This window comes from Dermacentor silvarum, chromosome 10 (genome assembly GCF_013339745.2).
Source record: "Dermacentor silvarum isolate Dsil-2018 chromosome 10, BIME_Dsil_1.4, whole genome shotgun sequence".
NCBI lineage: Eukaryota > Metazoa > Arthropoda > Arachnida > Ixodida > Ixodidae > Dermacentor > Dermacentor silvarum.
The window spans coordinates 160,122,640-160,137,519 of NC_051163.1; positions in this window are offsets into that span (position 1 = coordinate 160,122,640).

Below are 14,880 nucleotides of genomic sequence, written 5' to 3' on the forward strand. Positions count from 1 at the left end.
TCCCAACAAAGCATTTAATACTGACTTTCAACTCAACTACTTTAGCAGAGATTCTCGAAACCAGCTATGTAAAACTTCATGTTCGAGCTTATATAACAAACCCGCGACGTTGCTTCAAATGTCAGAGATTTGGTCACGCATCCCAGAGCTGCAAAGGGCAGCATATTTGCGCAAAGTTCGGCACAACCGCTTACTCTGCTGACGACTGCAATAATGACGAGCTACATTGTGCGAACGGCTACGGCAGTCACCCTGTATGCTCCAGAGCTTGTCCAGCCTGGAAGAAAGAAAAGGAAATAATTACAGTAAACGTTAAGGAGAAATAACATTCCGTGAAGCTCGACAACGGATCTCCTCATTATTCTCACTGAAAACATCGTTCGCCGAAGTGGTGCAACGGGTGGCGGCACCACAACGGCCTCTGGCGGCAGCCCGGACCACGCCTAGCGTGCCGAGGCCAACGCCACCCGCCCCTACGGTGGGCGCAGCCAACGCTGCCCTATCATCTCTCAAAGTCTTCACACCAGTGGCCTCTACAAGCTCCGGCAGCAGCCAGGACACCGCAGAGGCCAGAGAGGTCCTGTTGACCTCTGGCTCGGCTTTGGCGAAGACTTCGTCGCTCGAGATGCAGTCTACGCGACGCACACATCGCTCTCGGGAGCGAGTGTACAGTGCCTCGCAAGAGGCTATGGACACCAGCCGAACGGCGCAGCTAGCGTCGAAGGAGCGCCGAGGTTCTCTTGACCGCTTCAAAAAAGACAAAACACCAATTACAGGGCCTAACAAAGGCTCTGTAAAGTAAAGTCAATCTCCTCCCTTTTAAGACACACAGCACATTTTTTTTGAACATGGACGACATCATACAGTTGAATATTAGAGGACTGTTAAGAAACCTAGATGATGTCCAGGAAATTTTCTGTAAGTTTAATCCTGAAGAGCTGTGTGTTGATGAAACACATCCAAACTCCAGAAACACTAACTTCTTGCGTCAGAATATTGTTTTCCGAAAAGATCGGGAGGATTCTGCCACATCATCTGGTGGTGTGGCCATCATACTCGACAGAAGTGTAGCCTGTCAGCAACTTCCACTCAATACGGCACTTGAGGCAGTAGCCGTTCATGCCGTACTCTGGGTAAACTCATAACCATTTTCTCGCTCTACATACCCCCACATTATCTTTTACACAAGCATGAATTTCAGTCATTTATGGATGAATTACCAGAACCTTACCTCGTTCTTGGCGATTTCAATGCACACAGCACCTTGTGGGCCGACACGCCTATCGATGCGCGAAGACGCCTAATCGAACAATTTCTTTTCTTCTCTGGTGCATGTCTCCTGAATAAAAAGGAACCCACCTACTACAATCTCGCAAATAAAACATATTCTTCCATTGATCTCAGTGTAGCTTCCCTGTCTATCTTTCCTCAACTTAAATGGGAAGTTATAAAATATGCTTACGTGAGTGACCACTTCTCGATACTGCTACGATCACCACTACCCAACGAACCTCCACCACAGGTTCCCCGGTGGAAGTTCGATGCGGCAGATTGGGAGAAATTACAGTCTCACAAGTATTATCTCGTGGTCTGACATATCTTCACTGGGAATTGATGCTGCTGTCGAGTATATTACATCTTTCATAATTCATGCCGCTTCTGAATGTATACCTGAAATCAGTGGTGCGACCTGCAAACGCCGTGTCCCATGGTGGAACGACGAATGTCGGAACGCTCGTAGGAAACAGAACAAAGCGTGGGGGTTGCTACGCGACTCCCCAACTGCGGAGAATCATGTCAATTTTAAGAAGAAAAAATTGCAGGGCAGAAGAACGCGTCGACAGGCCAGGAGAGAGAGTTGGGAGAAGTTTTATCAGGCATCAACTAGTCTTACAGGTGAGGGCAGAGTCTGGAAAAAAGTTAATAAGATAAAAGGGCTACAAACTTATTCACTCCCGTTGGTAAAGACACAAGGTCTGGAAGACCAAGCTAACTGCCTGGGAGCACATTTTGAACATGTGGCCAGCTCATCCCATTATTCACAAACATTTAAAAGACACAAGGCAGCAACAGAAAAACAGAAACTAGAAAGAAAATGTACCGCGCACGAGGCATACGACCAGCCATTCTGCATTGCTGACCTGTGTGCATCGCTTAGTTGTTGCAACAAGTCTGCCCCAGGCTCTGACCGCATAGCTTATCAAATGCTGAAACACCTTCCCCATGAAACAAAGAAAACTCTGCTCTCTCTATGCAATGCTATATGGACCTCCGGCGAGATCCACTCTTCCTGGAAAGAGGCCATTGTCGTTCCTATACTGGAGCAGGGCAAGGACCCATCGTCGGCTTCAAGTTACCGGCGGCCTATAGCACTAACAAGCTGTGTCTGCAAACTGTTCGAAAAAATGATAAACCGCTGACTAATACATTTCCTCGAATCAAACAAACTGCTTGACCCGTACCAATGTGGGTTTCGACAAGGTCGATCCACCGCCGACCATCTGACACGTATTGAGACGCAAATTCGTGAAGCTTTTGTCCATAAACAGTTCTATCTGTCCGTATTCCTTGATATGGAAAAAGCCTACAATACTACGTGGTGGTTTGGAATACTTAGAGACCTCTCACACGTTGGTATACGTGGTAACATGTTAAATGTCATAGAAAGTTATTTATCTAATCGCGCATTCCGTGTTCGTGTGGGAAATGCTTTATCAAGACCATATGTGCAGGAAACTGGAGTGCCACAAGGCGGGGTAATCTGTTGCACTCTCTTTATCGCAAAAATGAGATCTTTGCGTCTGTATATCCCAAGAAACACGTTTTATTCTGCATACGTCGATGATGGACAGATAGGTTTCGCCTCGTGCAATCTTGCAGTCTGTGAGCGGCAGATTCAGCTTGGTCTGAACAAGGTGTCTAAGTGGGCAGACGAGAATGGATTTAGCCTTAACACAGAAAAGACCACCTGCGTCCTGTTCTCCAGAAAGAGTGGTCTGCACCCCGATCCTGACATTGATTTGCAGGGACAACGTGGGGCCGTAAAAACAGAACATAATTTTTTAGGTGTGATGCTAGATAAAAAGCCTATATTTGTGGCACACATACAGTATATAAGAAAAAAGTGCAATAAAACAATGAATATTCTAAAGGTATTGTCACGCACCGCTTACGGTAGTGACACAAAGTGTCTTTTGAATCTGTATAAGAGCCTCATACTCACAAGACTCGATTACGGCGCCATAGTGTACCATTCCTCTACGCCAAGCGCCCTAAAATGCTGGATCCTATACACCATCTAGGCATCCGCCTAGCCACTGGTGCCTTCAGGACAATTCCCGTGGCAAGCCTGTATGTAGAGGCGGACATGTGGTCGCTTAACATGCAACGTTCATACCTAAGCCTCACCTGTTTCCTGAAAGTTAATTCGAACTCGGAATATCCGTCCTTCTCAACCGTAAATGACATGACCAGTGCCACAACCTTTAATAATCGGCCGACAGCAAGAGATCCCTCCTCACTACGTGTAAGGAAAATTAGTGAACAAATGGGTATCCCACTACCGGAAAATGCTCTGATGGCCCAGCAAAGCCAGTGCCACCGTGGCAGTGCCAACTCATAGAGTATGATACCTCGTTCGTAGAGGTCACAAAAGACGCTCCAGAGGCACCTATCCGAATGCATTTTCTAGAAATTCAGTTCAAGTACTCGTCCTGCACTCAGTTCTACACTGACGCTTCCAAGTCACATGAAGGGGTATCTTACGCAGTAGTCGGACCGTCGTTCTCCGAGTCCGATGTACTGCACCCGGAAACAAGCATTATTATGGCTGAGGCCTATGCACTTTTATCGGCTGTGCAAAGTATAGGGAAATCGAAACTCAAAAGATCAATAATATGTACAGACTCCCTAAGCGTTGTAAAAGCCATCATGACTCTACATAGACACAAAAACCCTGTACTTATTGAACTGTATTCTGCTCTGTGCAATGCATACATGTCTAACCACCATATTATTATATGGTGGGTGCCTGGCCATAGAGGCATCGAGGGCAATGTTCTGGCTGATCAAATGGCCACATCAACTACATCGCGAGCCCTTAACCCTACCGCTTTTATCCCTGCCAGACATCTTAAGCCCTACTTGAGAAATAAACTTCGAAGCCACTGGCAGCGCTTGTGGGATGCCCAACCATCAATAAGCTCCACTTAGTTAAGCCACAGATTGGCCCCTGTCACGAAAATACGAAGAACTAATGTCCTATTCTCTCGTCTAAGAATAGGACATACATAATGCCACACCTTGCAACACGTGGGACATAATTAGAAAGCCGAAGACGCGCGCTAGTCCACGCGCCATGCGCCGGCACCTGCTTTGACGGGCGCCAGCGAAGAGGCAGACTAAGTTACTCCGATCCACGCGCGGGTGCCTGAGCTTTGCGTTTCTTCAGCTGGCGGTCAGAGACTCGACGCTCAACGCCTCAACGCTTCAGGTCGTCTGTTCTCCTAGAACGTGACATTTCTGGTGGAGGTGCGGGGTATCCCTCGACCTATGCAACAGACCCCTCCTTGCAGCAAGAACATCAGCGCCATACCGGAGCTTACACCAGTGCACCGTGCCAGCCGGAGAATTCGGGGACTGGCCCCTGAGATTGTGCCGTCAACCAGGAGCACAATGGCTTCGGTGGAAGGTACGGCGACAGTACCAACTCATTTAACGTTGCAGAGCCCGCGAGTGCCACGTTCCTTCCACGGCGACCTTTATGAAGACGTGGAAGACTGGCTGGACCACTTTGAACGAGTAGCAGATTTCAACGAGTGGGACGACCGAGCGAAATTAAAGAATGCGTATTTTAGCCTCGAGGACGGTGCTCGAAACTGGTTCCAGAACTGCGAAGAGGCCCTGACATCATGGCGTGAGTTACGTCGGCGGCTCTTGGACACGTACTCGAGCCCCGATCGCCGAGAGCGAGCAGAACGGGCCCTCCAATCACGTGCTCAGAAGCCTAATGAAAGTGTTCTGATGTACGTTGAAGACATGACACGTCTCTTCAGGCGAGCCGACCCTAGCATGCCGGAAGACAAGAAGCTCCGTCATTTGATGCGGGGTGTCAAAGAACAGTCTTCGGTGGGCTTGTTCGTAACCCACCGAGGACGGTTACCGAGTTCCTCGCAGAAGCCGTTGCTATGGAAAAGGCACTGCAGCAGCGGTCGAACCTGTATGACCGGCAAGTGAATGCTGCTTCGACAACCATCGGTCTGGGAGCTTTCGCGACTGACATTGAAGTGCTCCGCGAGCTAAAAAGATCAGTAGTCCGCGACGAGCTGCAACAGCTGCACCGGGCGCAGCAGCCTACGGTCAACTGCATCGCCGACATCGTGCGGGACGAAGTGCAGCATGCACTCGGGGTACCTCAACCTCGCCCCGAAAGAACACCCCAGGCGAGTGAATTTCGGCGGACTACATACGCTGACGCGTTGAGGCGCAGTCTCCCCGCATCGGCAACATCCCCACTCGCGGCGACCGATTTCCAGCGTGAGACGTATGGAGACACACTGAGCCGCTCCATCCCTGCATCAGCTCCGCCAAGTCCCGTTGCCTTCCACTCGGCACAGGTGGTACCTTACTATCCCGACAACCGCCCTGTCACGCGTAAATCGGACATTTGGCGCACGCCCGACCGACGACCGCTTTCTTATCATTGTGGTGGGGCGGGTCACGTATACCGCGAGTGCCACTACCGCCAACTTGGACTCCAGGGTTACGCTGCCAATTCACCTCGACCCCGGTTCGGACAGAGGCCGCCCGAAATTGAAGCGTTCATCGCCCAGCAGCGCGCGCCTCAGTGACCAAGACGCCAGTCGCGATCGCCATCACCGCGGCGATCCTATCCAAGTCGCGAAGGTACGTCGAGGATGACGCAGGGACGGTCTCCGAGCCCTCGCCTGGAAAACTGACGTCAGCGACCTTCCGAGGCGAGGCCACTGATGCGCGACGTGCTGAAGACCTCCCAGCGACGCGACCTCGACCCGACGGAGATTCGACGACGCCTGTACCCATAGATTTGGACCTCCAAGCGACGCGACCGCGACCTGACGGAGATTTAACGACGCCTGTACCTCAGCCTGCAGAGAAGTTCGCGATGAACATACCTGTGCTCGTCGACGGGAGAAATGTCAGTGCGCTAGTCGACACCGGCGCCGATTACTCAATTATTAGCGGAAAATTGGCGAGCCTTCTCAAGAAAGTTATTATGCCTTGGACTGCGACACAAGTTCGTACAGCTGGCGGACACGTTATCGCACCGCTTGGCGTGAGCACCGCTAAGATCCGAATCCGAAATTGCACGTTTCTCGCTAGCTGAATTGTCCTGCGTGAATGCTCCCGTGATTTAATTCTTGGAATGGATTTTCTCCGGGAATATGGTGCCATCATCGACCTCAGGAAGCGTTGCATCACTTTCTCTGCGAGGAACGCTACGGCACAAGATGATGCCTGCCGCCATAGAACCGGACTTCGCGTTTCCGACGACAGCGTAACTATACCGCCTCGTTCCAGCGTTATGGTTCAGGTGATATCTGAAGGGGCGCGCAACGGTCAAGTCCTAGCAGAAGGCAACATGTCCCTTTTGCTGAACCTCGGAATTTGCGTGGCACGAGGCATCATTGACCTTCGAGATGGCCGGGCTGAAATATTGCTCACAAATTTTACCAATGAGCATCGACACCTTTTTCGCGGCACTGCCATTGCCTACGCTGAAGCCTTGGAGGACGTGATTGAGTGCTTCGCTTCTGAAGAAACCGACGCCGATGAAGCCTCGCTCGGAGGCATTGACATCAATAGCGAGCTGCTGCAAGAGAAAAAGAAGGCACTGCGACAACTATTATCGGAATTCAAGGCATACTTTGCGTCTTCCTCTAAAGTTAGTCAAACGCCGATCGCGCAACACAGAATAATCACCTACGACGATGCGCGTCCTATCCACCAGCAGCCGTATCGTGTCTCGCAAAAAGAACGCGAGGCAATCAAAGCGCAAGAAAAGGAAATGATTGACGATGGCGTCATCTAGCCTTCAAGCAGTCCGTAGTCTTCACCGGTCGTACTCGTCAAGAAGGATGGCACGCTTCGCTTTTGTGCTGATTACCGAAAGCTCAACAACGTCACAAAAAAGACGTTTACCCGTTGCCGCTCATCGATGATTCTCTGGACAGTCTACGACGAGCGAAGTACTTTTCATCTCTCGATTTAAAAACCGGCTATTGGCAGATTGCGGTCGACGAGCGGGACCGTGAAAAAAACTGCCTTTGTCACTCCGGACGGTCTTTACGAGTTCCGGGTGATACCCGCCGGGGTGGCTCAGTCAGCTAAGGCGTTGCGCTGCTGAGCACAAGGTTGCGGGATCAAATCCCGGCCCCGGCGGCCGCATTTCGATGGAGGCGAAATGCAAAAACGCCCGTGTGCTTGCGTTGTGGTGCACGTTAAAGAACCCCAGCTGGTCAAAATTAACCCGGAGCCCTCCACTACGGCGTGCCTCATAATCAGAACTGGTTTTGGCACGTAAAACCCCAGAAAGAAGAAGAACGAGTTCCGGGTGCTTCCGTTCGGTGTGTGCTCTGCTCCAGCAACTTTCCAACGGATGATGGACACTGCATGTGCTGGCCGACCTGAAGTGGCAAAGCTGCCTCGTCTATCTAGATGATGTCGTCGTTTTTTCAGCCAGTTTTTCTGAGCATCTTATCCGACTACGTCAGGTACTCGAGGCAATCCGATCGGCTAACCTTACACTAAAGCCTCATAAAAGTCACTTCGGCTACCAAGAGCTGAAGTTTCTCGGTCATGTCGTCAGCGCGAAAGGCGTCCGTCCTGATCCCGACAAAACTGCTGCTGTGGCCGCTTTTCCAACCCCTACCGCTAAGCAAAGTGTCCGGCGCTTCCTGGGTCTGTGTGCATACTATCGGCGCTTTATCAGTAATTTTTCGAAGATTGCTGAACCGCTTACCCGTCTCACAAGAAACGATATGCCGTTCACTTGGAGCGCTCACCAAGAAGCCACTTTCACCGAGCTCCGACACCGCTTAGCTTCACCGCCCGTTCTTGGACACTTTGACGAACAGTCCGAGACTGAAATTCATACCGACGCCAGTAACATTGGCTTGAGTGCGCTACTCGTACAACGGCAGGAGGGCGTTGAAAGAGTTATCGCTTTCGCAAGTCGCACTCTACCGCGCCCGAAGTCCAACGGAGAAAGAGTGCCTTGCGGTCATATGGGCTCTTGCAAAGTTTCGGCCTTACCTTTACGGCCGCCCATTCAAGGTCGTGACAGATCACCACTCGTTGTGCTGGCTGGCAAACTTGAGGGATCCTTCTGGACGACTGGCACGGTGGAGCCTACGCCTGCAGGAATACGATGTGACCATCGCATACAAGTCGGGGCGCACGCACGAAGACGCCGACACGTTGTCGCGCGCGCCTGTCGAATCTCCTGCTAACGACATTGAGGACGACAGCGCTTTCCTTGGGGCTGTAAGTGTGACAGATTTGTCCCAACTGCAGCGCGCAGATGAGGAATTACGACCTATTATCGAACATCTAGAAGGCCGCAACGCCACTCTGCCCCGTCAATTAGCTTGCGGACTGTCGTCCTTTTGTTTACGCTAGGGCGTACTGTACAAGAAGAACTCCACTGCCAGCCACAAAACCTACCTTTTGGTCGTGCCAGCAAAGCTTCGTGCCGAAATTCTGTTCGCCTGCCACGATGAACCTCCGTCTGGCCACCTAGGCTACACCAGAACCCTTGCTAGAGTGCGCAAATTGTACTATTGGCCGAAACTCGCCACTTGCGCTAAACGGTATGTCCAAGCCTGTCGTGAGTGCCAGCGCCGGAAGTCGCCAGCTGTGAAGCCTGCGGGATTACTGAAACCCATTGACCCACCTCGAAGACCTTTTGACCAAGTCGGCATGGATCTCTTGGGCCCGTTTCCTCGGTCATCTTCGGGAAACAAGTTTATAATCATCGCCACAGATTATTTGACGCACTATGCTGAAGCAAAGGCTCTGCCTCGAGGCACTGCTTCCGATGTTGCGCAATTTTTTGTAAACAACATTGCACTGCGTCATGGCGCCCCATCGTGCGTGATTACTGACCGAGGAAAGGCATTTACGGCACGGCTCATTGGAGACGTTTTCCTATTAAGTTACACGACGCATCGAAAGACGGCTGCCTATCACCCGCAGACAAATGGCCTGACCGAAAGGCTCAACAAAACTATGACTGACATGCTCTCTACGTACGTAGACGTTCAGTACAAAACGTGGGATGAAGTACTTCCCTACGTAACGTTTGCGTACAACACCGCGACGCAAGAGACCACCCGCTTCACGCCTTTCTACCTTGTTTACGGTCGTGAAGTTCAGACCATGCTTGAAGCAATGCTTCCATGCGACACCTTTGATGGTCTTGACCAAGGCGCCGAGCTCTTCGTGCAGCGCGCCGAGGAAGCACGCCAACTGGCTCGCACGAACATCAAGAAACAGCAGTGCATTACCACACGCCACTACAACCTCCGCCATCGCCAAGTTGAGTACCAACGAGGAGATCGGGTTCTGGTCTGGACTCCTGTCCGCTGCAAAGGCCTATCCGAGAATCTTCTCAGCCGGTACTTCGGACATTATAAAGTGCTGCGGCGAGTGAGTGACGTCAACTACGAGGTTCTTCCTGACGGCAGCCAACCAACACGACGTCGAAAGAGACTACCCGAGATTGGGCACGTTGTGCGGCTGAAACCATACCGCACTCCATAACCACCATAGTTTGTGGACTATGCCGTTCCTTTTGTTTTATTTATTTTTGTCGTTGACAATCATTGCCTCAGTGACATTGCCCTGCGTTTTATGATGCGCGTCAGCAAGCGTTCGTGTGTGCATGTGTCTTCCACGCGTGTACTTCTACGTTCGCCCTGTAGTTTGTGTGCTTCTTTTAGCATCGAGTCGATACTCTTCCGAGGAGGGAGAATAATGCCACACCTTGCAACATGTGGGACATAATTAGAAAGCCGAAGACGCGCGCTAGTCCACGCGCCATGCGCCGGCATCTGCTTTGACGGGCGCCAGCGAAGAGGCAGACGAAGTTACTCCGATCCACGCGCGGGTGCCTGAGCTTTGCTTTTGTTCAGCTGGCGATAAGAGACTCGACGCTCAGCGCCTCAACGTTTCAGGTCGTCTGTTCCCCTAGAACGTGACAATATGGCACCCACAATTTTCTCTTAACTGGAAATGATCCGCCAACCTGTGGCAGATGTGGAGAGAGGCTTACCGTGCGCCACGTGCTCGTGGAATGCAGGGAAGCTGAAATAGAGAGAAAAAGACACTTCCCTCTAGCGTAACAGTACCGTCTCCCTCTCAGCGGCGGAGCTGGCGGGGCTTCACCTGGCGGCTGACCTCCTGGCTGAGGACCCTCCTGCACGGCCGGTTGCTGTGCTATGCGACAGCAAACCGGCGCTGCAGTCCCTTTCCAACTGCCTTCGAGCTGGACTGACGGGGTCCCTCTTGACCGCGAAGTTCTCGGCGCTCGCCTCCTCCGGAGTGTCCGTCTCCTTTCACTGGCTGCCCTCCCATGTGGGCATAGCTGGTAACGAGGAGGCGGACACCCTCGCTAAAGCTGCCCACCACCCAGGAGTCACATTCACTCGATCAGTGGCGGCTTCAGACTACTCGAGGCCACGACTGAAGCAGCTTCTACTGGCGATCCACCCCGACCCGAGGGTGGCAAATGGCAAGGGACCTAAGCTGCTCCCCGAGTCTGGCCTCACCAGGCGAGACAGAGCCACCCTGCTGCGACTCCGGACTGGCTGCATATGGACAGCAGCTAGGCTTCATGCCAAAGGCCGCAGCGCCTCCCCCTCGTGCCAACGATGCGGTGACCCCGAGACACTCGAACACCTCCTCTGCGCCTGTCCAGCCCTAGCACAGGAACGTTCGAAGGTCACCCGAGCCTATAGACTGCAGGGACTTCCTGCTGACTCACTGACCAACCTGCTGTTCCCATCCCGCTACCATCTCCCCGCACTACACAGCCTCGTGGAGTTCGTGGAGGCGAGTGGGATAGCAGCATACCGCTGAGCGTACCTGCCCTTGCCAGTCCCTGCCGCCTCTGCTGCCTACCCATGTGCGGACGAGCCCCCTGAACTATCTCTCTTCTCTTTTTCTTTACCTCCTACTCCCCCTATCCCCTACGACGCTGCGCCGTGCTCCCTTATGGGCTGCAGAATTAAGCGTCTCTTCCTTATGTATAATAAACACCTCCTCCCTCTCCACCCCACTATGTTTCTTGGCGACGAAACTCTAACACCAAAGCTGTTCTGGATTTTCTGAGCGATGTTGTATTGAATGTTATTTGCCCAATAGTTTCGAAGCGCATCCTCTCTTCAGAGGATGTCGCCGCGATAGTAGTTTTGCATAGCACGCGCCTCCAGGCCCTTACGTTTTCAAAGGGTCTGTCAAGGCAGTAGTGCTTCTTGAAAAAAAATATATGTGATATATTTTTTTATCGTCATTATCTTGCTATTTCTTCTTTCGTGATCATAGTGCACCTCATTAGCCATTGCCATAATTTTATTACATAAATATTTTACGCATTTTACAGCGATTGTGTTTATGCCCTTTTACAGCCACGACACATCTACCTTTCGCAATTCATTGCTCCTTTGTCAACTCATAAACACTGGCCTTGCGCTCTTTGGCCATACCTGGCCCTTGCGCCATTTAACGCAATACATCAATCAACATTATATACCATATATAAACTGTTAGTAAACGCAAAGCAGACCGGGAAAATACTAATTAGTGCCCCGAACGTGTTGGCAATCTTGGAAACATGTACCTCGCTATAGTTGGCTATACACGATAGCTATGGATGCTTTCATTAATTCCCTTAGAAAGTGTGCTGAACTTGGGTATCAGAAATGACTGGCGTCTCTGTCACAGCGAGTGCAGAATCCTGATTTCAAAATAACGGCCTCAATGTTTTGGAAAGGGTGGCCTAGTGTGTTCGCATGTTCACTGATATATATATATATATATATATATATATATATATATATATATATATATATATATAGACCCACCCTTCTGGCGGAGCAGTCTGTTCTAGGAACGCGATGGCGCTTTCGGCGGCGCGCCATACGCTGCCTAAGCTACTGCGCACGAATACGGAACCATTACTGCTTCTGCCCTGCTACTGTGCGATCCGCTGTCGGAAATGCAACTCGGTGTTCGGTAATGCACTGTGCCCAATTCGCGCTGCAAATGTTTAACGTTAAAGGGAAGACGTGTGCGGTAGTTAGCTGCAAAAATAGTGATTCGGAATGGAATCAACCTGTGTCGCCGCTGCTACATAACGACTGCCTGAGTTACCGCCCTTCGCGATGCACGGCTTTCCTCGAGAATAAAAAAAAAGATAGTTCATCCACCAGCGCTGTATAGTTAACCTCAAAACAGAGTACTTCAACTCCGGAACGTCGGCACTTAAGAATGAGTACCGCTCGGTACTGACAGGTTATCTACACACATCCACCCCTATACTATATAAGGCGTAATGAGCTCTGAAAGCACTTACGTGTCCTCTAAAGATGTGGCCAAAGCTTCGTGTCGTGCACACAGTCACCGTCTGCGGTACGCGTCGAAACGAAGGCTTGCTCCGCCGCACCGGCGTTACGCGCTTGCATTGTAAACGCCGAGGCAACGGAGGCAGCCGAGGCAAGCAATAGACGCGTCACCACGTGATCAAACATGGCAGCGCCCACGGGAGCGACGCGAAAAGGATCAATATAATATTTATTCATAGGCTTCATATTCGCCACACAACACATTCTGTGAATTAGCCCAAAATACGCTGACCTGTCTATTCCAGACGCGCAATATTTAATGTCTGTTTATGGAACAAGCAGAACTTTGCTAACCCCTGTGCATGTTGCTCTTTTTCTTTCAGGAAACAAGTGGGAGTCCATGGAAATAGTATGAGAAAAGGATGTCTTTTTGCGCTGATGCTGGTTTGTTTTACAATCGAGTACTTCCGGATACTAAAAATAAACGTGTTCTTACCTTCTGGATATTGTTTGTTTATTTATTTATTTATTTATTTATTTATTTATTTATTTATTTATTTATTAATACTGTCGATCCCATCAGGGATCATAACAGAAGGGCATGTACATAGTTGTCTTACAATATTACGATGACAATTAATACAATATTTAGTTTACATACAATATATTGACAATTAGCAAAGACAAACAGTAAGGTTGGCAGAAATAACAAAGCAAATAAATCGTATTAAAAATGAATAAGGAGTACAAAAAAGGGAGACAATTGTCAAAGGTGAACGAAATCGTAGCATTAATTACAACATATACATTGCATATGCTTTGGAATAGCAAGAGGTAATGAAATAGGATAACAATTATAAGCGGTAAAGAATGGTAGTTAGTAATAACAGAATAATACAACGCAAAAAACTTTATAATAAACAACTGGTAAAGAGGTAAAAGTTAGCATAAATAAACAAAGGAACTCAGCTATGACAAAGTACAAGGTATTAATGTTAGGTTTACACAAGAGGTGATAATCTATAAATAAATTGGAATATTATATACAATAAAATAGAATAAAATGGCACAGAAATGAATGGTAACACATGTAGGTCAGAACTGTGAAGCATGCAATTTGTTTTCGACTAATGCTAAAAAAGCAGATAAGGTTGGGCTGTTTGTAATGGTAGGGTCCAGCTTGTTCCATTCACGCGTCATTAAAGGAAAAAAGGAATACTTATGACTTTCCGTATGAATTGGGTGTTCGTTTAATGTTAGAGTGTGTTTATGTCGGGTGGGTCGGGTTTGTGTTGTGGATAAGTATTTTGAGCTGTCTATTTTTATTTCGTTATGAATAAGTTGGTACATCATTTTAAACCGCGCAAGCTTTGCTCGGTTTTGTAAGGTAAGAATACCGGCCTGTTTAGCAATTCCGTGGGTGAGTCTGTTAACTTATATTTATTGTAAATACATCTTAGTGCCTTCCTTTGAACTGCTTCCAGTTTGTTAATGAGTTCTTTAGTGAAAGGAAACTAAACGACATTGGCATATTCTAATACTGATCTGACAAATGTGTTATATGCTAGTAGCTTAGTATTTGGGGGTGCTAGTCTGAGACGTCTGTTTAGAAAGAACAATTTTTTTGTGCGGTCGAGTTAACGTTGTTAACATGGCGTTCCCATCTAAAGTCGTGTGTTAATGTCAAGCCAAGGTACTTGTACTCCTTCACTGTGTTAAGTGTGGCGGTATTTATAGTGTAGTTGAATTCTGATCTTTGTTTTTTCCTCGTAATTGATAGTGTAGCCGATTTCTTAATGTTCAAAGTCATTTGCCATTCGTTACACCATTTGTGTACTAATGATAAAGCGTCATTCAAAGCTAGATGATCCTTATACGAATTAATTACCTGATACAGAACACAATCGTCAGCAAAAAGTTTAACATTGACAGAAATATTAAATGGCAGGTCATTAATGTATATAAGAAATAAAACTGGAGCGAGAACACTTCCTTGTGGAACGCCGGATTGACGCCGGCAGTTCTTTTGAATCTGAATATTAAGTAGATGACACAAAAAAGAGGCCGATCCTTCAGTAAGACACACTTCGCAGTCAGCATTAAGGTAGCGATATTCGGCAGATGCCATAGTGGAAGAAAGCGTATGCATAACAAGAGCGAAAATATATGCCCTTGATGAAGTGCTGTCATATATGTATTGGGTAAAGGGACGGTCGTTCTATTTGAGGCACGCGTGGAAAACTGCATGTGTATTAACTATAAACGAAGCGCCGATGAT